The 20,981-nt window shown below is 41.9% G+C and overlaps 1 long non-coding RNA gene across 2 annotated transcripts in view; it reads left to right on the top strand.

Moving 5' to 3' along the window:
* The window catches only part of LOC115089701, a 59,976-nt gene extending 55,706 nt beyond the window's left edge, over positions 1-4,270 (top strand). For both annotated transcript variants that reach the window (XR_003856209.1, XR_003856210.1), the window contains exons 4-5: positions 1,107-1,261; positions 3,398-4,270. This is a non-coding gene — a long non-coding RNA (uncharacterized LOC115089701). The remainder of the gene's footprint in view (positions 1-1,106; positions 1,262-3,397) is intronic.
* The last annotated feature ends 16,711 nt before the right edge of the window (positions 4,271-20,981 follow it).

Below are 20,981 nucleotides of genomic sequence, written 5' to 3'. Positions count from 1 at the left end.
GTAAATATATACGCACCCAAGTGAGCTGGGGTCCCCTATAACATAACCTTTACTTCTGCCATGGACAGCATGTAAGTAATCAAATTAAAAAAAAAACAAAAAACAGAGGCTAGTTAGCAAGGTTTAGGGGCTCTGAGCCAACAGGGAAAAAGGTAGGCAAACTAACAGGCCAATTGGTTAACTGGGCAAACTGGGAACGAACTGGGAAAATGGGCTCTAGCGTCAGCGTACGTATCTACAGAAATCCCCCCCCCCCCCCACTTACGCAGTCCAGGCAGCGTTTGCGCACACATGCACGCGTCCATATAAACCAGGGCACACATGTACAGTGACCAGGCTATTTTATAACATGTACGCGCATATGTTATAAAACGGCTGTGGCCATTGGCGAACGTCGGCAAACACGCGCACAAGCGCTCCCAGGTGCGGCTCTTAAAATGTATCTCTTAAGTAGGAGCTTTAATACAGCATCCTGCAGAAGAGAACCAGCTGCCCAAGTCAAGTCTGAGTTTTCCCATCCTTCTATGCCTCACCAGACCTGGGAATGGTGACAGGGCTCAACATGGTATCGTTCACAAAGTTTTTTGCTCGTGCCTTGTAGGGATCTGTGACGGTTTTTAGCACATTTCAACACTTGTCGAAGAAAAGCTTGCATGGGGCTTGAAGAATTCATCCATCTGGAAGCCAGAATTCATCATACAAGTCCAACTTTGAGGGTAGGAAGGGGACAGGGAATGGACCTGGCACCTACCCTACTGAAAATTACCTCAGTCCTGTATGAGAATATAATATTGGGTCGAAGTTGAAAAGCACTTAAAAAAAAAAAAATCCATTCATGAGCAAGAATGGTTTTCATTCCGTCCTTCTTATTTCTCATCACGGTTATCTTACTGAGGTTTCTAGAAATAAGGCGTGAAATAGAAAATGGGTTAAGCATGCTATGGAATCCTTTTGTCACATCTTTGAATTGTCTTGTGTTGCTGAGTTTTTATTTTTATTTTATTTTATCTTATTTAATCTTACCGTCAAATTGATAAAATGTTCCCCTATGAAAGTATTAAAAATTGTAAAAACAATACGATACCTTTTATGTTGCCCATTTTTAGAGACTGCTATGCAGTATTTAAGCGCTGAAAATACAACATAGCCATTCCATCCCAAAAGTGACCTTACCTACGTTTTCAGGGAGGATCTGCAGCCTAGTGTTTGGAGGACTGGTCTGCTAGTTCCCGACTCACCACTGCTCTCTGCATGAGTTTTGGTAAGTCACTTATCTGCCTTGCCTACAGCACTCACCCAAAACACAGGGCTTAATCTTGCTTTCCTGATTACCAAATTATTTTTAAATGTAATATTGATTATAAAATACTCTAAACTGCCATTTAAATGTAATTTGCTAATTATGAGGTCTAAGTACTAAGGGGCAAATGGCACTGGTGCCTCAAATCCCAAATAGTGCACATTATTTGCAATAAGGCACACTATTTTGGCAAGTAGCATGCAAAGCACCATCTTCAAAATTTTGCACATTTGCAAATGGTAAAATTTCCTCCCTAGTTCGCTGCACCTGAAATTGTATTCACATTCAAAGTTAATGAGCTGCTACAATACAAAATCATGCAAAGCAGCTCATTAGCTATGAATGTGGCACAAAAATGCCTTTGCAGACTTTTTTTTTTTTTGCAAAAAACAGATTTTTCTACCAAGCTTATTTGCATAGGTAGAAAAACTGAGTGTGAAATTCCCCGCAGCGCATGTGAAACAGTGCATGTTAGTACATAGTCCTCTATCATTCTGTTATGGTGGGTAATTTAAAGGCTATCCCCATAAGTACGAAGTCTACGGGAACTTTTGACCTGCAAGCTTTGCATCATTTTCAAAGTGAAAATATGTGCCTACTGTACCTTTTGAAAATGACCTCCAGGAAAAGTATCCACACATGTTTACACCTGCTAATTCTTGCTAGCAGCCTGCCCCGATCTTGGCCTAACTCTGACTCTTGCTAGCCTGCCGCCTGCTCTGACCCTGGTGTGTCGTCTCTGGACTCTAGTTACCACCACCGCCCTAGGGAACCACCTAAGTCCTGCTGCCTGCCAGAACCCCAGAGCTCAAATTGCAGAGGAGGTGGCTGGTAAAAGTGAAGCTGCAAAGTGCCCCACCACAGGGCGCGTTTGCCAGCTGCTGGCTTAGGCCTCAGGGTTTCACCCTCGAGGCTGCATCAACTGCACCGCAGCACTAAGGGCTCACACGCCAGCCACCCTTCACGTTGTGGAACTAGGTTTGAAAATGCCATGGGGAACTTTCTTGGGTAAAAGATAGCCGAGTTGTTCCCCAGACGGGGGAGATCTTTTGGTCCCCAAAAAGCTGGATGCCTCCACTGCAGCCTCAGCTTGGGAGACATAAAGAAGCGATATCGTGAGTCCCAGCAGAATGACACCACAGGCGCTATCCTCCCTTGGAGTCCAGCAGCGTCTGTGGCGTTTGAGACAGCAACGGCACCAGGAAGGCAGGACTTACCAATATCAGGGCTGAGAAGGAAACCGTGCCGGCCGAGCGGGAAACTTTTTCAGCCAAATTTTAAATCAGCCACGTGCGTAAAAAAATGGGCGTGCGGCTGGGCCTTGCGCTCGCCGCGCACATTTTCAAAGGGGCCCAGCCAAGTGCGTAACTCCTGTTACGCGCAGAAGTGCCAGGCTGAAGGAAAGGGGCGGGGAGGGCCGGGGCTGGAGTCGGCCGGTACAGCATCCATTTGCCGCTGTGCCGGGGAAGGGACTGCTGGTGCGCGCAAGTTGCTTTTGCTCCAATGGCAAAATTTACTTTAGTGAACCCAGCTAATGTTTTATTTATTTACTTTATTTATTACCATTTTGTATGCCGCCTGTAAGTCATGTTTGTTAGCCAAGCAGGGATTGAACGTGGGAAGTTCTAAGCGTGCTGTCTTCTCAATTGGCCCAGTTTACGCCGCAGCAACAAGGCCAGACCGATTTAATCTAAAGCTGCCAAAGAGACAGAACTCAGATTAATACCAGGATTCAGGATTTGGAATCAGGGATTGCCGCCTTTCAGAATAATCTTGGAACTTTATCAAAAGGCCATTTGATTTTGCAAAATAAGGTTGAAATGTTGGAAAGTACTGTAAGAAGTGAGAATCTCAGGCTGATTAATTTTCTCAGGAGAAAATCAGTGCCACTTCCACAAATGCCATGGAAATACTGTTCAGAAGTATTGAACATTTCTGAGATTTTATTACCGCCTACTGTTAAGGACTATTAGTTATGGTTAGCTAAGAGAGTTCCCCATAAAGACTCTGCTCTACATGAACCAATGAATGCTTTGAATGTATCAGATTTCTTAGAAAAATCATCATCTAAAGTTTTTTTTTCCATCTCCTTTTTAGCCCTGGATTTGTCAATAGGCAGCAGGCTGCTGAGATTTGCCGCCTTCCAGCTCTTCTGAAGTTTATTCCGCAGAGAATAAACCCTGTAGCAGATCCTTACAGAAGATGGAGAGTGAAAACACCAAAAATGCCTGCAAGCTGCAAAATCATAAACCTATCCCTGCTTACTTTGATGGCTACTTTTTGGTGGACTCGCATAGGGGATTTTGCATTAAAGAAGTTTTTTTTCATAATAGATCTTTTAGATCTTAAAATTAATGTTTTTCCTTATGTGGCCAAAGTTACACAAGCCAAAAAGACGAGATTATTTTTATTGAGACTTAGGGCTCTACATTTGGGTGATCTCTTTTGGCTTAACTTTCCTTGTAAATGCGTTGTTAGGCTTCAAGGTGTGAAAAATGTTTTTTTGATTCCCCTCAACTGGTTAGGTTTTGGGGGTTTTTTTTGTGAAAAAGCCAGAGGATATCACCTCTCCCCTTAGCTCCATGAGACTCCTCCTCGGTGGGAGATTGAAAGCTCAATTCTAGTTTTGTTGCTCTGTAGCTTTATGACCAATTAGTTATTTAAAAATTTTTCTTTTCTAATGATGCAGGTTCCCTTGTATAGTAGACTAATGATAATTTAATAGAGAAAAGGGTTTTCTTATATATAATTTTTTATCTCTTGCTTGATTTTATTTATTTATTTATTTAAACTGTTTTCTATACCGTTGCATGGACATAGTCCATCTTGATGGTTTACCTTCATTTTATCATCAAAAAAATAGAAAAAAGAAATAAAATAACAATCCTTCATAATAATATCTAAAAATCAGTAAAGCATAAATTAGTTAAGATTTCTACGTATTCAATTAAAAAGTCTTTAATTAATTAAAAGTACAAGCATAAAAGGATCTGTACAAAGATTTATTCATTGTACTGTACAAGATTTTCTTGATTGGTATATCAAATTTTATAAATAAAAGGAGATATATATATATATATATTGTTTCATTTCATTCATTTGTTTCAGCCACCAAAAAAAAAAAATAATCAGTTTGGTTTGTTCATTCTTTTTGGCTTTTTTAATGGGTTTTTTTGTGCTTTTTTTCAGTTTGTTTCATTTGTTTCAGTAGTTTACTCATGTAAATTCAGTTTCACTTGCAGAAAATTTAATTTTGTTAGCACAACTTTCAAATCTAGCCACAGTATAAGCATTTGCATGCATAAGTGGTTGCGCAGAGATGAATTCTGGTTCTTTATAAACTGTGCAACGGGAGCATATTTTATGCACAAAATAATTGTACTACGGCATGAATAAACACCCAGAATTAAACGTGGAAGCAGGTATTTTCTAAATTATGCATGTATACTGTTTTGAAAATACTTACTTGCGCAAATACTTGGAATCAGAAGTTTGTCAGTGCCTCTGCCAGTTCATCTAGTCCCATCTTCAGTTCTCCTGGAACCTCTAGCACCTCATCCTGATCTCCCAGATTTCCCACCCAAAAACTGCAGATAAAAGACAAGTCTGATTTCACTTGTGCGAGTCAGTTAGCAGGCGTAAAAGTATATGAACAAGTTCACTGATGTATATGCATATCTCTTACAAAATATCGCCTACCGCACGTACTTCTGGACCTCTCCCCGTAATGCTCCAAGACTGCCCCTTTTTTCCCCCACTAAATTATATGCATGAGATTGAAAAGGCGTGCGCAATCATGAGCGATATAAAATAGCATATGCACGGATACATGCTACTTAAGTCCGTAGATGCTAATTTTACAATGCAGCCCCTGTGAAAATTCATTCCTACACTCGTAAGCTTTTCTTACATGCATAAAATAAAATGTTATGCGCATAACAAATTTACACCTCAGCCTATTGAAATGAATGAAAATAAATGCATTTTCTAAAAGCCCATTTCCAGAAGAAAAGCACTGTTTTACCTGATGAAATATCTTTTAAAATTAACCTAATTACGCTACTGCCAAGATTGTCTTGACATTTAAACACAGGAATATAGGATTGACTGTCACAAATATTATTCTCATTTCATATAAGATGAGTCAATGATTTTACCTGTGTAGTACTTGTTACAATTTATTTACTTTCCAGAATTCTATGAGCATATCCGAAATGCACAGGTACTGCATACATGCCAAACATGTACTTCCAGTCTAAGACTTACATATGGTAAAGAATATATTTATTAAGCAAAACAATATGGTCAGCTATGATTCAGATACACATTTGATTTATCAGTAACGGTCAACATTGCAACTTATAACAGTAGATCACATGCACGGCTGACATATTGTGCACTTCTGCACAAAGAAAGAACTTTTAATTCAAGTCTTACATCTGAGTTAGCTATGGCCAACATAAATGAATTGCAAACATGAAAAATAGAGATGTAGGAAATTCATGCAATTTATATAAAAAAATTGTGCTTGAAGCATTCTAGAAAAAATGACCTATTCTTGTCCTGCTGCTTTTCAGAAAGCAATAGCACTCTTTAATTTTGGTTTGAGTGTTCTTTAGTACTGCTTTTCCCAGGTGCAGAAGGAATCTTAACCTTTGAAAAAATATATGCATAGAAACTGTGAATATGACAATGGATAAGGATGCAAAAAGCCCATCTAATCTGCTTTACTTCCTCACATGTCAGGATCCTTTGTGCGTATCCTAGGATTTCTTGAATTTTGTTACGGTTTTTTGCCTCCACAGTCACCATTGGGAAGTCATTCCATGTATCCACCACCCTTGCAATTTTCAAAAATTTCATAGAATTCTATATGAATCGATGACAAACAAATTAGTTGCCAGATAGTAAAAGGTTAAGGACATTTCAGGCAGTGAACCCTTTATAACTATCATGTATTGGATGTTGGGGCACTTGCACAACATCCAGTATCATGCTACCTCTGTGGCCACTCCAATAATCCTAACTCGGGATACCAAGTATACGGCGTGTACAAGTGCCATCTCGATGTGTGCTGTGTTCTAGTAACCAGTCAATAGCGGTATTCAGTCCGCTTAATATAATAATGTTAATCTTAATGAAGACCAACTTTTCTACCAACTCTGGTGCCAGTCGTGAACAATGTGGGCTCATGATGCCCTGTGCCATTGAGAATACCTATTCACTGTGCGCCCGGATCAGTGAGCAGGCAAGAAATGTTGGGTTATTTTGGCCATGTCTGACCAGACTGTGGACTTGTGTGCCCAGTAGGCCAAAAGGATCTGTGGCAATGATCTTGATGGGCTCTCCAAGGTGCACATGACTGGAATTTGCGCAGGTAGGGATACTGGTGCCTGCTGCTGAAGTTGTGGCCCGTGGCAGGAGAGCCTGTTCTGCAGTGCATATGAGAGGGAGAGTGTCAGATAAAGGTGTTTAAGCACCAAAGAGAAATCAAAAGAAAAGGAAACAAAAAGCCCTCTTCCCCCCCCCCCCTGTCTTCCCACCCTCTCCAGATGTCTCTTACCCCCATCCATGGGATTCCAGTAGTCGGCAGACCCCAGTCATTCCTGCTCCTCCAGGTCCCAGTTTCAAAATGGCACCGGCTGTACAGTAAAATGGCACCAACTTCCACAAAGACAATATGATTCCCAAAATACAATATATTCCTAAAATCTCCTGACATTTTACGCAGAGAGTGAATGGGTTCAAATGCACACACTTCTCAGGCAATCTCTATTAGATTCATTTATAATATCATTGTACTGGGTAGTGGTTTATTTGCATATTTGTTATCCTAAACAAACAGACTCATTTGGGACACAGGGCGGCCATTTCCCAGACTCATTTAGTCTGGCTGCACATTGCCCTCTTCTGCCCAGCTCAATTCTGCACAGGTTTCCCTAGCATGCGTGCTGTTCGCAGGAGGCATTCCTGGAAGCGTGTTAGGGAAAACAGCATGCACCCGTGACATTTTCACACACACACACACACACGCGTGTTATTTTAGCCCTCTCGGCCACCCACACAAAAAAAAGAAAAAAAAAAACAGTAGCATGCATGCTTTCTGCTAAACCATTTTGATTTATTGTGAAAATCAATCTAATCGGTGAAATAAAGTAGACTAAACTCGTTTTAAGAAAAGATAGCCGTATTCTCCTCTTTGAAAATTGACATCAAGCGTACAGGCTAAAAATCTGAAGGGCCACATTTTACCATCCCTGCAGCTGCTCACTGGCCCCTTTTTATTCGACTGCCCTGTTTTGTAGACCAAAAGCCTCTTGCAGGGCGTTATCCACGTTTTACTTCAAGTAGGGGGGAACTTAGCTCCTTCCTCCAAAAGCTGACACCAGCTCAGGTGGCAAGAAAGCTCGGACCTCCACTGGCCCCAGAAGGCAACAGTATGAAGCCGAAAAGGGATCTACCACACGGCAAGTAACAACGCAACCAGCACTCCAGTCTTTATTATTATTATTATTTTTTTAAATAAATTTCCTAGAATGCAAAATTTAATAACCCATATTAGCCGTCTCCGATATTATTAGCGCCAGCTGTCACATGGTATCCTAATGACTGGAGTGGGCCAGGAGCAAGGGAGCCCTTTCTGCTGGGAAGTTCTGCTTCTCCTTTGCAAAACAGAAAATAAACACAGCCTTGTAAGGTGTAAGTGGCAATAAATGTGAAATTTTGATTAAATAATAGATATGTGTTCGGAAGCCCTTCTTTGTAGTATGTGATTAAGAAAGATAACTAGACGTGCTTACAGCTGTAATGATAATAATTACCACAACACATAAAGTGTAGAATATGACACTGGAAAGGCCATTATTAACCTTTCCGAGGGTTAGTTTTTTGGTGCTTTTTTTTTTTTGACATTATGGACAGCAATGTTAAAGAACAAAGCAAAACTTACATCCATAGCCGTCCTCTCCGGCACACTGTTATTATAAGTTGAGAGAGAAAACAAACCTTTTTCTGAGCAGACGTTTGTTTAAGATAGAACATCTGGGCAGTCCGATAAAGTTTTTTTTTTCTTTTCTTTTCTTTTTGGTTAATATTTCTTCTGCTGTCGGTTATTCAAAAAAAAACAAAACAAAAAATACTGACACAATGCTTCCCCTGTTAAAATGTTAGCTTTGTAGATAGCATCTTCATGTCCTCTAGACCTAGGGCTCCTTTCTGCTTCTAGCCAACAAGAATAGATGCAAGAAATACAATACCGTGCATTATCAGATGCTGCTGCTCCATAAATCTGACTCCTTGCTCCTTTCCAAAGACACCTAGGTGCCTCCTAGCTAGAGTGGCAGAAAAGAGATCATAGGCCATTCATACAGATTTTAGGAAAATGAAGTTCCATTTCTGGATCTGATTTTATTTGATTCTGGGTTGGCGGGGGTGGGGGATGACATGGTTTATCATTATTATTTTTCAAACATGCACATTGCTTTGCTGGACTCTTCAGATCAGTCAGGGACTGCAGCAAAGCAAGCACAGTAAGCTTTATTTCCATGTTCCTAGGACTGCTGAAACGTGCGACGTTCCTGTTTTGGGGATTTCTGTAGACCACCTCCAGGAGCTGTGCAGATCATGCAAGGTTTAGGGCTTCACCCTTAGTGACTGAGCAGACCCTCTCTGGATATCTCTGGACTCGTATATTAAAAAGGGCTCCCTATTAGTCAAACTATTCACATCTGCAAAACCATTTTGCATGAAAGCAACTTGATGCTATGACTTTAAATCATGGCGCTGCCATGTGATATATGGGATGTGGAAACGCCGTAAATTCTGGGTCAGTCAGTTCTGCATTGTCCTGTAAATAACACGGGGAACGGATAATTAGAATGACACAAGATGGTGCTTTTAAAATACCCTAATTAAATCAAATCGAAATAAACCCAACCATGCCAGCGTTTCTCAAACAATCTATTACAGAGAGCACAATTAGCTTAGAGGGGCTCAGTGCAGCCATGTGAAATCAAAGGCTGCCCTGTAAACCGATGATAACTTTTCAAGTTACCAACTCCTTCCTAGTGCAGGAGGATTGCAGTGCTTCGAGGCAACCCATCACGAGCCAAAAAAAAAAAAAGCCCCAAACATGTAACTGCTTTTCTATCCTGTTGTTATATAAGTTAACTGAAATACAGACATAAAAGAATATTAACACCCCACGTTCTTTAACCAAATGTATTAATATAAATGTGAAAGTACTCTATGAAATTTCTGTATGACATTGAGCCTTTCATAGTTCTCACCATTTGGCGCAGACTACAAAAAGATTATTTCTTTAACAATACTGTATTTTCCCATCTTCATTACTTGAGATCTTTCTCTGTCCATCTCCCTTCCCCTGGGAATAAGATGCACCTTCTATCTTTAGTACACGAGCAGTACAATAAAGCTGGGGAACCGGTTGGGACTTTTTTTCCGGTTGGTTTTCTTCCGCCATCGCGTGTGTTCCCTGTGCAGGGAGCCTTGCAGGCCTTTAGCACAATTTTACCCCCATCCTTAACTCTGGCCTTCAGGAAGATGCCCTGGATTCACTGAGCCTGGCGCAGGCTGAGAATTGTAAAAAAAAAAAAAAAAATCCAAGAACAGAAATACTTCACATTTTCTCTTCGGCTGAGGCAAACTGATCATTTAAATAGCAACAAAATGCCAGCAGCATCCTGCTGGTTTCTGAAATGAAAAGTACAGCCTGCTCCAACTTTTACTTCTGTCTGGGATTTAAGCTGCCCCCCTGCCAGTGATGGCTTAGAAGGCATTGCCAATGCAGCCGGGAATGCAAGCCAAAGATCGGGTCTATGATTGGCAGAGCCAGGATTAAGTGCACTCTCCTGGTTGCTCCTATGTCTGATTTTTAAATTGAATTTAAAAGTTTATAAACCACTTTTTTTGTTCTTCGGGGAGTGTTAACCCATACAAAGTGCTATAAAAAAATTATGCATTCCACTGACTTTACATTGTTATAAAAAAGAAAATTATTGTGTTATAGAGGTAGATCACAACAGCAACAAAAATCAGGCAAAAGAATTACAACCATTATTTAAGAGAGAATTTGATAATAACCCCAGTTGTAAAAATGTTTGCTTCAAAAGTGAATGCAGGATGTGCGAAACCTGAGAACTGATCACATCTGTAAAGTTTCCATAGTGCAGTTATGCTATAGGTGTGTGCAAAAGTTTAGGCGCCCTGGTCAAATTGTATGTTTCAATAAATATCCAAGTGAACAGAAAATGACACCATATCTACATGGTACAAAGTAAAATATAGGATCTTTGTGCAATGGGTAATGCAAAATTTGCCGATTTTAACAGACTGAAAATAATACAAAATAGAATATGGCATGTGCAAATGTTTGGAAACCCTTCCAGTTGATTCATTACTTCTGTTTTTAAAAAAACTCACGAATTTGGCTGCTAGACAGCCTCCCTGCCAGCAAGGGACATCACTGAGCCATGCTGTGCCCTGTTCTAGCCACCGCCTTGAAGGTTGCACGATGCAGCAAGACCGCCCTATATAAACCTCCCTCACAGTTTCCTCAGGGCCTCATCATCAAGATACCTCCGCTCCTTGCTTTGGCCAATCTTTCCTTGCCTTGCCTTGTTTCCCTGTGGCCTTCACAGTTTTCTTGCTTTGTCTTGCTTTGTTCCCAGTGTAGCCTGTTTAGCCCTTCTTGTTTGGACTTGTCTTGTCCCTATTCATTTCCTAGTTCTTGTCTGGGTCTCCCAGTGGCCCTTCTTGTCTGTTGCCTGTCTTCTCTTGTATTTACCTCTTCTTGCCATTGGTTCCTGTGGCCTGTATTTGTGTATATCTTGCCCTGTTCTTGTGTTCCGATCCTGTCCTTGTCTTGTCCTGTCTGGGTTGCCCTGTGGCCCTCCTGCTTCCTTTGGGTCTCCTGGTGGCCCTTCTTGCCTGTGGGTATAGGTCTCTCAGCAGCCTAGCCAGTCTGTATATCTTTGTCTTGTCTGTGTTCCAGTGTGGCCTGTTTAGGCCTTCTTGTTCTGTTCTGTTTGTTCCAGTATTCCTTGCCTGTCTGGTTCCCTGTGGTCCTCCTATTCTTCTAGGCCTCCCAGTAGCTCTCCTGTGCTTTGTCTAGACCTCCCAGTGGCCTATCTAGCCTGTCTAAACATTGCCATGCACCCCTATTACAGTTTAGCCTGTGCTTTATCCTGTTCCTGCTTGTTTGTAGGTTACCTTGTTCCTGCCTCTGAATTTTACCCGATTCCAGCCTTTTCTCTGTGCTTCTGCACTGCCCAGCCTTGCTCCCCTGTCCTGCTTTTGCCTTGCTTTCCCAGTCAGCTTCCCTCAGAGTGATCTTCATTGCTGACTTGGACTGTCTTTGGACCTTACCTCTGCTTGATCTCTGCCAGCCCCAACTTCTGCCTCAACTCCAACCTTGCTTGACCGCTGCCAGCCCTGCCATGGCACAGTCTGCCATGCACCATGCCAGAGAAGTCCTGCCAGCTGCCAGAAACTGTGGGCCCAACCCAAGGGGAAGGTGGCAGGATAGGTAGAAGACCCTGCTCCATTGGGGGAATACCTGAATCCCGCCTGCCGGACTGTGACAGAAAGTTGTCAATAAGGCCCAAAACGTTGATTGACTCATTAGGCTTTACACAGTGGTTCTCATTAGGTTTAACATAGTGGTTCTCAAATTTTTTTCCCATCGTGACACACCTGACGGACAACGCTTACATATGTGACACATTGCTCTTTACAATCCACGGCAGAAATTAAAAAAAAAAAAAAAAAAAAGGCCCCATATTACTTTTATCGTTAAGAATGACACAAAGGAAAGATAAGAGTATTCTCTCTGAACAGAAATTACATAAATAGTAAACCTCTCATACCAGAGCAGCACCAACTTCCAGCATTCAAACAGTAATCATCTTACCTAAGAAAAGGCAACACTGAAAATATTACACCAGGCCTTAAGACACCAATACACCTCCTATTAGGAAAACGGAACTAGCCAGGCTGCTATAGAGCCCTACACAGAAACTACACACCAGCAGAAAACCTCACCTGAGTCATATGTGCTGACCCTCACCTAACAAAGAATAAAGAGACCAAAACAAATAGCTAGAAGCATGCAGGCAAAAACTGAATTGGAAACCGCAACAAGCCACAGTCTCTGTATGCAGTGCAACAAAGGAAAAAAAGAAACATCACCCATCCTTATAAAACAAATCAAGAAATATAAAATCAGTAGCAGTAAAACCATACTAATAATAAGAACAGATTATTTCGAAACACTGATGAAAGGAATATCCAATAATTAAAAACTCATATCAAAAATTTCTAGAGACCAATAAAATATTTCAAAACAGCAGACACAAAAACCCAATAATTAAAAATAATAAAGATAAAAAATTGCTCTGCTCTCCATACCTGAGAACATTGGATTTGCAGGTGCCCTGAGATTGTTGTGAATTTGCAGGAGGAGAGGAGGGGAGGGGGCGGTTGTTACCAACTTTCTCTCTGTCACACACAAGTTCTCTCTCTCACTTACATAGGCTCTCAATCACATACACATATGCTCTCTCTCACTTACACATACAGGTTCTCAATCACTTCCATACATACTGCCTCTCACATAGAAAGGATCTCAATCACACACACAGGCTCTCAATCACACACATGCCCTCAATCACACACACATGCTCTCTTTCACTCAAATAGGTTCTCAATCACACACACTTACACACATGCGCTCTCTCTATCTCATACATACAGGCTTTTAATCACACTTACATACATGCTGTCTGTGTGTATGTGGCCCTATCACTCGTAATGTGCATTTTAAAAAAGGGCCACACCTGTGTGTATATGCACCTTCACACATGCGTAAAAAAGGAGCATGTTGGGGCAGGGTTTGCACATATGCATGTAATGAGGTATTTTAAAAGCAACATACACGTAAACGTCATCCAACTAAGGCGTGTTCATTTACTATTGCTCATTTATGCACACAAGTGCAAACATTCATATTCATTTTTGGCATATGGCAATTTGACTTCGGGTGAGTGAACACAGGGGCAAGCTAAGGGTTGGGAAGGAGTGCACTAGGTACAGACTGGGACCTATTGGGACCAAACTGGGACCCAGTGGCTGGCTGACCTGAGTCTCTGCATCCCTAAATCTCGGGGCAGAAAGGGGAGGAGACTCTACCGAAATGAGGAGAGGGATGGCATAGGGAGCTGGCCCAGGGCCTTCCACGGGGGGGGGGGGGGGGGGGGGTTGGGTTAGGGGCTGGGTCCCCTGATGGTGATGGTGGAGGGGATGGCGGTGGTGCAGTCTGCTCCTCCCCAGTGGTGGCATCGGCTTCGCCATCAGGAGGGGGGTCAGACCCTCGTCGCCATCTTCGGACTTTTCTTCCGCCTTCTCCTCCTCTGATGACAAGGTGTCATTTATAAAGAGTGCACAAAATGTGTGTCATTTCATGTGTTCATATGCCCCAGGGTATGATGTGAATCATCATACAGGCAGTTTAGAGGGCATTCTATTTCTGGGAGGGGTGTAAGCAAAGAGAAGTGCTCCTGGCTGCAGGACACCCACATCATATATGTGGTGGCAAGACCATATAATGGTTATTTGATACATGGAAGCTTCAGTTCAGCTGTATTTTACTAGATGGTAGCTCGCTTGTGAGATGGACTCTATGTCAGGATAGCTAGGGCTGGGTTGTGGGCAAGGGCCTTGAGTCAGCACGTAGTGTCTGAGTGTTTCTAGGACAGGGAATATATACTTTCAGTGGTAATAAATCTAGGAGTGGGTTTGAACACCCTGAAGAGTTTACAGCTAGGACTTGAGAGTGCCTTCCAAGTAACGCTTCAAGACAGTGCTGCCCATGACCCAGAGACATGCCATGGTCAAAGTATGTTTGCATGAGGGTTTGTTTAAACTGAAGGCAGAGACAGGGCTGTGCTAAGTGCTGGCCAACAGTGTGGCTGGTGATGGAAAAAAAGAACATAGACCATGTGAAAATCTCCCTGATGGTCATATCATGAACGTACCTTCAGCCGCATCCCACCTGGCACGTAACCAGTCCAGCCACCTGCTCTGTTTCCAGCACCTTCTTCAGGAATACAAATGCGATGGGGCTATATGCCCTCGCTAACATTATCCCTAAGTGATTTTTCTATCTAGGGGCAGTAGGATGGGTTTTGGTTTTCTTGACTCCTGCCCTTGCATTAATCCCATCTGTTTTGGGGGATAGACTCTATGGGGATATAATGCCCAATGCTTCAGTGAGTGAATGGGGTCTGGAGCTAAGAAGAAGAAAGGAGATCGAGATTCCCCAAGGATCTCAAGCAGAGTGGTTGGAGAGCTGGAGATTTCCCCAAGAACTCACAGCAAGATGGTTGGAGAGCTGGAGTTCCTCCTGGATCTCACAGAAGACAATTCAAGCATTTTGGTGAAGAGGTTTTTGAGGAGGAACTTTATGAAAAGATAGTTTTAGATTTTGACTGACCAGTGCCCTAGGATCCCCAAGGACTGAAATCAGAGTCCTTTGTGCACATTCGACCAGTTAACAGATGGGGTAAAGAGAAAGAAGTTGCCTTTTCAGCCAATAATTCAAGAGACTTGTATGTTTGGAAAGTTTGTATTACAGTTGAAGTGTTTAATTTTTTGGATCCCAATTTAATATTTTTGCTTGGGGATATTTTTCTTTTCCCAGTCTAGCCCATGCCAGAACTGGAACTACCCTCTAGTTTTCCCACTCTCACTGGTGAGGATATTTTTAATCAGGATGAAAGTGCACGAGGAAAAAGGGTAGTGAACAGGAGGAGGATGGACAAGGAAACCATTTGCTTTTTATTGATCATTGGCTCTATATTGATTCTTATTTTTGTAATGTTGACTTGGATCCTCTTCTTTAATTTACAGTAAACTTTATCTTTTCTTTGAATATCAACAATAGACTCCAGTGTTTTCTTTGAGTGCACCCCATGTGGACTTATTACGGGATGGATGGGCCCTTTTGTGATTCCTGGTTTCTCCCTGTTGTGCTAATTTTGGCTTCCCTGCTGTTATTTTTCACTATTTGGTCCCTCCTGGAACTATTTGATCTAGAGTGTGGTCACTGAGATTGTGATCAATAATGCCAGGTGCTCCAGAAGAGAAATCTTACTCCCCCATCTGGACCTGAACCTGAGCCCAATACATCCCTAGTCGAGGATAAAGCACCAAAATGGGGACTCTCTGCACAAAAGTGACTTCTTCTTTAAGCTATCTGAATTCCTATGTGACATTAAGATTACTAGCCACAACCTACTGGTATTAAGAGACTTCAATTATCATGCAGGTACTTTATTTATTTATTTATTTATTTATTTAACGTTTCTTTTATACCGATGACCGTTCGCACATCGCATCGGTTTACAGTGAACACAAACCATTGGGCAGAGCCCTTACATAAAACAGATAATGTAGTGAACTAGGTAACATATAAATTCCCTTAAAGGACATGTTGCTACCTTCCAACACAACATGGATGACCTCAATCTGACTCAGTTAATCACTCACGAGCATGGTCATTCCCTTAATCTAATTTTCCACTCCCCAAGTATTAAGCTTGACCCCAACTCAGTATCAGTGATCCCCATCATGGCCAGACCACAACCTTATCCAGGCTACCCTCCCGATCCCAAAACTAACCCTGCATGTTCCCACTCCCAAATCTCCCACTAAAAACCTATTCTTTTTTACATGAGGAAAATTAAGCAGCCTCATCAACCCTTTCTGCCTCAGACCCACTAGAACTTCTAGTCCAACAGTGGAATGATGAATTCTTGACAGCTATTGAGATATTAGCCCTTTTGAAACCCAATACCACTAGACTCCCCTAGAATCCCCTATGTTCCACAAAGGTTGTCTTCTTCTGAAACAAGAAGATCTTTGTGGAATCATGCCCAGCCACTCAAATGGGCATGGAGGAAACAAAAAACAGAAACCAACTTTTTGTCTCTGCAAAGAGCACTCCAAAAAATACAAACAGACATTCATCAAGCGAAAAAAAGATTACATCTCCAATCAACTAGAACTATCTATGAACCATCCAGGAAAACTGTTTGGACTAGTATGAAAACTCTCCAAGCTTTAATTCCTTACACCTGTTACTACCATGGAGAATCACACAGCTGAAGACTTTGCCCAATTTTTCATGGAAAAAAATCCAATCTATTCTTCCTCCTTGTCAGGATTGCACAGGCTGGTCAAGGGTAAACCCCTGGCAGGAGCAGAGCAGGAAAGGTTCTTCACCTAACAGGCCACCTTCCACTTGGGTTGAGCCCGCATGTTCTGGTGGCCGGCAGGACTTCACAGGAGACTAAAGACAGAGGAAAAGCCGATAGTGGTCAGGGCTGAGATGTCCATCTGAGGCAAGGAGTAAGATAAAACAAGGAACAAGTAAGACACAGGCAGGAACAAAATAAAACCAGGGTGAAACTGGGACAGGAGTGCAAGGCAGGGTGCACATGGATAGGGTAGGCCAATGGAAAGCCTAACTAGGATAAAGGCAAAGCAGAGAACAGACAGGGTACACCACCAGGTGACCTAGCCAGGAAAATGGTAAGGCTAGGACCACAGAGACAGGATAGGCCATTGGGAGGCCTAGACAAGATGGGGCAAGACGAGGAACCCAGAAAAAGGATAGGCCACCAGTAGGCCAAGGCAAGGCAAGAAACACAAAGACAGGATAGGTCACCGGGAGGCCTAGAGAAGGCAAGGGCAAGGTATACACAGATAATCTAGGCCACCGGGAGATCTAGACAGGACAAGAGCAAGGAATACACAGACAAGGAGGTCCACAGGAAGTCCCAGACAGGACAAGAACAAGGCACAGTACAAACACAGGTAATAAGGGCCACCGGGAGATCCAAACAGAGCAAGGACAAGGCAAGGTAAAGGAAGGATGGCCAAAGCAACAAGCCAGGGTGTCTCAATGATGAGGCCCAGAGTAAGAGTGATGGAAAATTTTATAGGGCTGGCCTTGATGCATCATGCAGCCTTCAAGGCAGAGGGAAGAGCAGGACTGAGTGTGGCCCACTGAGAGCCCTAGCTGGCATGGGGCCCTCTTAGCAGCCAGTATCATTACACTCCTTCAACATCTCCATCCCCATCTCCACTTCTCTTATCTCTGACCTAAATCACCTAAAATCATCTCTCCTCCTACTCCAGCAGATTCAATACCCTCCCGACTATATTCCTCTGTCTGACTTCAGGACAGTCTCCCATCAAATGAGAAGATCTGCCACAGAATCAGTCAGTCCAAGACCTCATTAGACTTGATTCCCCCAGATTCATCTGTTATCTGAAGCATGACCTAGTTTCCTAGATAACCAATATAATAAATTCCGTCTTAACCCAAAGTCCCTACCTTGCTCATTTAAAAAGGTAATCATCAAACCTGTCCTGAAGAAACTTGGTTCCAGACAAAAAATAACTGACAACTATTGCCAATTCTCCAGCCTTCTCTTCTTATCCAAGGTAGCAGAAAAAGTGGTTTACCTCCAACTCCTAGTCTTCCTAGAAAAGTACGATATCCTATCACTACCAAAAGGCCATGGTATGGAATCTATCCTGTTGGCCATCACCAACAATATCCATCTACATGCAAACCAAGGCGATAATTCCCTCCTAGTCCTTCTACTAGATCTTTCTGCTGCTTTTGAAACTGTTGATCCGATGTTTGTGACATTGGCATTGATGCCATGGCCCTCAAATGGTTCTAATCATTCCTATCTAACAGAACTCAATCTGTTGCATGGGCCAACAAACCATTCAAACCCAGAGATCTCGCCTGTGGAGTGCATCAAGACTCTATCCTCTCCGCAATCCTTTTTAAAATTTACATCCAGCCTATCTGTGATCTTATTCAAACTTTCAACATTGAATACCATCTATTTGCTGATGACATCCTACTGTATGTTAAAATGGGACCCTACCAAACTTTATCCATTGCAAACCTCAATGATTGCTTTGCAGCAGTAGCCCAATGACTTCATAGCCACAAACTTAAGTTAAACCTCTCCAAATCTGAACTCTGGTTCCCACCTCCTACGATCACTACCTGCTTTGTCATCCTAAGGAGTCGATATGTAGTCTAGAGGTCTAGTTCAACCAAAACCTCACCATGGAATCTCGTATCACTAAGGTGATGAGGACCTCTTTAATGTATTTGCTCCATAACCACCAACTGCACAACCATCTCAATAAACACAACCTTTCCACTGTGATCCATGCAAAACTCACCAGCTGGAAATCCCTATTTAATGGCATCACACAATAAAGCATGAAGTGCCTCCAGCTCCTACTTGTTGTAATCCACCTTGAGGCCATTCTTGGTAAAAGACTTGGAGGTCAATATTCAAAGCCATTTAGATGGATAACTCATAAGTTATCCATCTAATTCCATGTTATCCAAGTTATCCATCTAACTCTGTTATCCATTTAAGTGTTTAGTTTTGAATATTGACCTCAGAATGTCAAATGCATATAAATAAATGTGAAACAAAACCTTGATAAACCTGAATCTTTTTGGACTAAAGTGCTTTTGAACTGATAAAACTAAAATTGAACTGTTCAGCCACAATCACACAATATATTTGGAGAAAAAAAGGATGAAACCTTGCCAACCATTAAGCATGTGGTAGATCAGTTCAGTTTTGGGGTTCTGTGGCAGCCAGAAGCACAGGAAATATTGTGCAGGTAGAAGGAAGAATGGATTTAACTAAATATCAACATAGCCTAGAAGTGAATATCTCAAGTCAGTAAAGAAACTGAAGCTGAAAAGAGATTGGATATTTCAGCAAGATGATGCAAAACATACCTCAATATCAACCATGAAGAACTTACAGCAAAGAAAGATGAAGGTTTTGGAACAGCCCTCACGGTCCCCCAGACGTGAATATTATTGAAAACCTGCGGGGAGACCTTAAAACATGCAGTGCAAGCAAGGAGACCTAAGAATATTTCTGAGCTAGAAGCTTTCTGCCTGTTAAAGTGGGTAAAAGCTTCCAAAAGCAAGGCTAGGAAGACTCTTAGCTGGCTACAAGAAACGTTTGGAATCGGTTATTTCTGCCAAAGGAGGAATTACAATGCACTGACTGAACGGATGCACAGACTTTTGCACATGCCACTTCAATCTATTAAAAAAAAAACCCGCCGATAAATAGTAATTATGCATTAAAATTTACAGAAAGCTGTCATGCTTAACTTTGTACTATGCAGAGGTTATGTCAGCTTGCCTAGCTTTTGCACACAGCTGTATAATGACTATTTCTCTGAATCCCCAGTTTAAAGGGATATACAGTATTTGAAGAGGTTTCGTGATTAAAAATGCTTATTTGCATAAAGACAATCACCACAGTTATAACACCTGGATCGTTACACTATTAATTAGGATGTGCAAAACCGTTAGATCTGAACTCAGAGCAGGTGGATTTTAGCCTTGTGCGCATTCAGACAAATCTTTGGTGGATGTTCTCTAAACCCCTAGGAAAAGATCTTTTGGATTTTTTTGCATTTGTATCTCAGAAAATTAAATCAGGGGAAAAGAAGATCAGCAAACAGGTTGTAGGTAGCCCCCCCCCCCCCCTTCAGAGTTTCTGCTGACAGTCTCACAAGTCTCAAAGAGGCCCAGAGAATAGATTCTTCAAACTGAGGAGGGAGGACCGATGGCGTAGGGCTGAAAACATCGTTAATGAGTGTACTCTTGATGCTTATCAAGTAGGACACTCTGTCTGGGTGTTCCAAATGAAAACGTTGCGGTTCTGTTTCAGTATAATCAGTTTGCACCTACAATGTCCCAATATGGTATATTTCCTCACACCTCACAATGGCTCTCTAATAATAGATAAGCTCTTAATATGAATGAGACTGAGATTTTATATTTGGCTAGGTTTCCATCTGATTGTATCCCTGCTGCAAACATCTCTGTGGATGGTGGATAATCTTCAGATTCCGATCGTTAACCAGGCCCGCAACTTGGCGGTCAATATGGACTCTATCCCTCTGTCCTCACATTAACCAGATTGTTGGAGGGGCATTTTATAAATTTAGGATGGTTCATAGGGTCCATGCTTATCTGACTGAAAATGACCTTAAGATGGTCATTCATTCCTAGTTATTTCCTCTTTGGACTTTAACTCGGCCTGCCTCAAGCCACTCTATGTGCTCTTCAATATGTTAAAAAATCTGTTGTGAGAGTTGTGTCAGGGACGGCAATTGGGCAGCACAATTCCCCGATGTTAATCCAATACCATTGGCTCTCTATAGACTGGCGGATTATGTTTAAGAGTCTTTTAATGTTTTTTAAAGGGCTTAATGGTCTTGTCTCTGTCCCTTTCAATGCTGCCTTAAAGTTATATCAACTGACTCAGTGTCTGTGATCTGCTTCACAATATTTGCTTTCTGTTCTTTCATTTAGACACATTAGATTGAACGAATCATGTGAATGTGTCCAGTGATGGAACGCTCTGGCCAATGAGATAGAAATAGAGAGCTCTCTACTTACGTTCAGAAATATGGTAAAAACTTTTCTCTTTAATCAAGCATGTAAACTAGCAGTATGATTAGTTCATGACCATGCTGAAGGCCTTAAGTCAGTGTCCCTGGTATTCTCTTATGTATTAGGTAGCCA

This window comes from Rhinatrema bivittatum, chromosome 4 (genome assembly GCF_901001135.1).
Source record: "Rhinatrema bivittatum chromosome 4, aRhiBiv1.1, whole genome shotgun sequence".
Classification (NCBI taxonomy): domain Eukaryota; kingdom Metazoa; phylum Chordata; class Amphibia; order Gymnophiona; family Rhinatrematidae; genus Rhinatrema; species Rhinatrema bivittatum.
The sequence above is the reverse complement of the archived record's forward strand: the minus strand, read 5'-3'. Positions and strand labels throughout refer to the sequence as shown.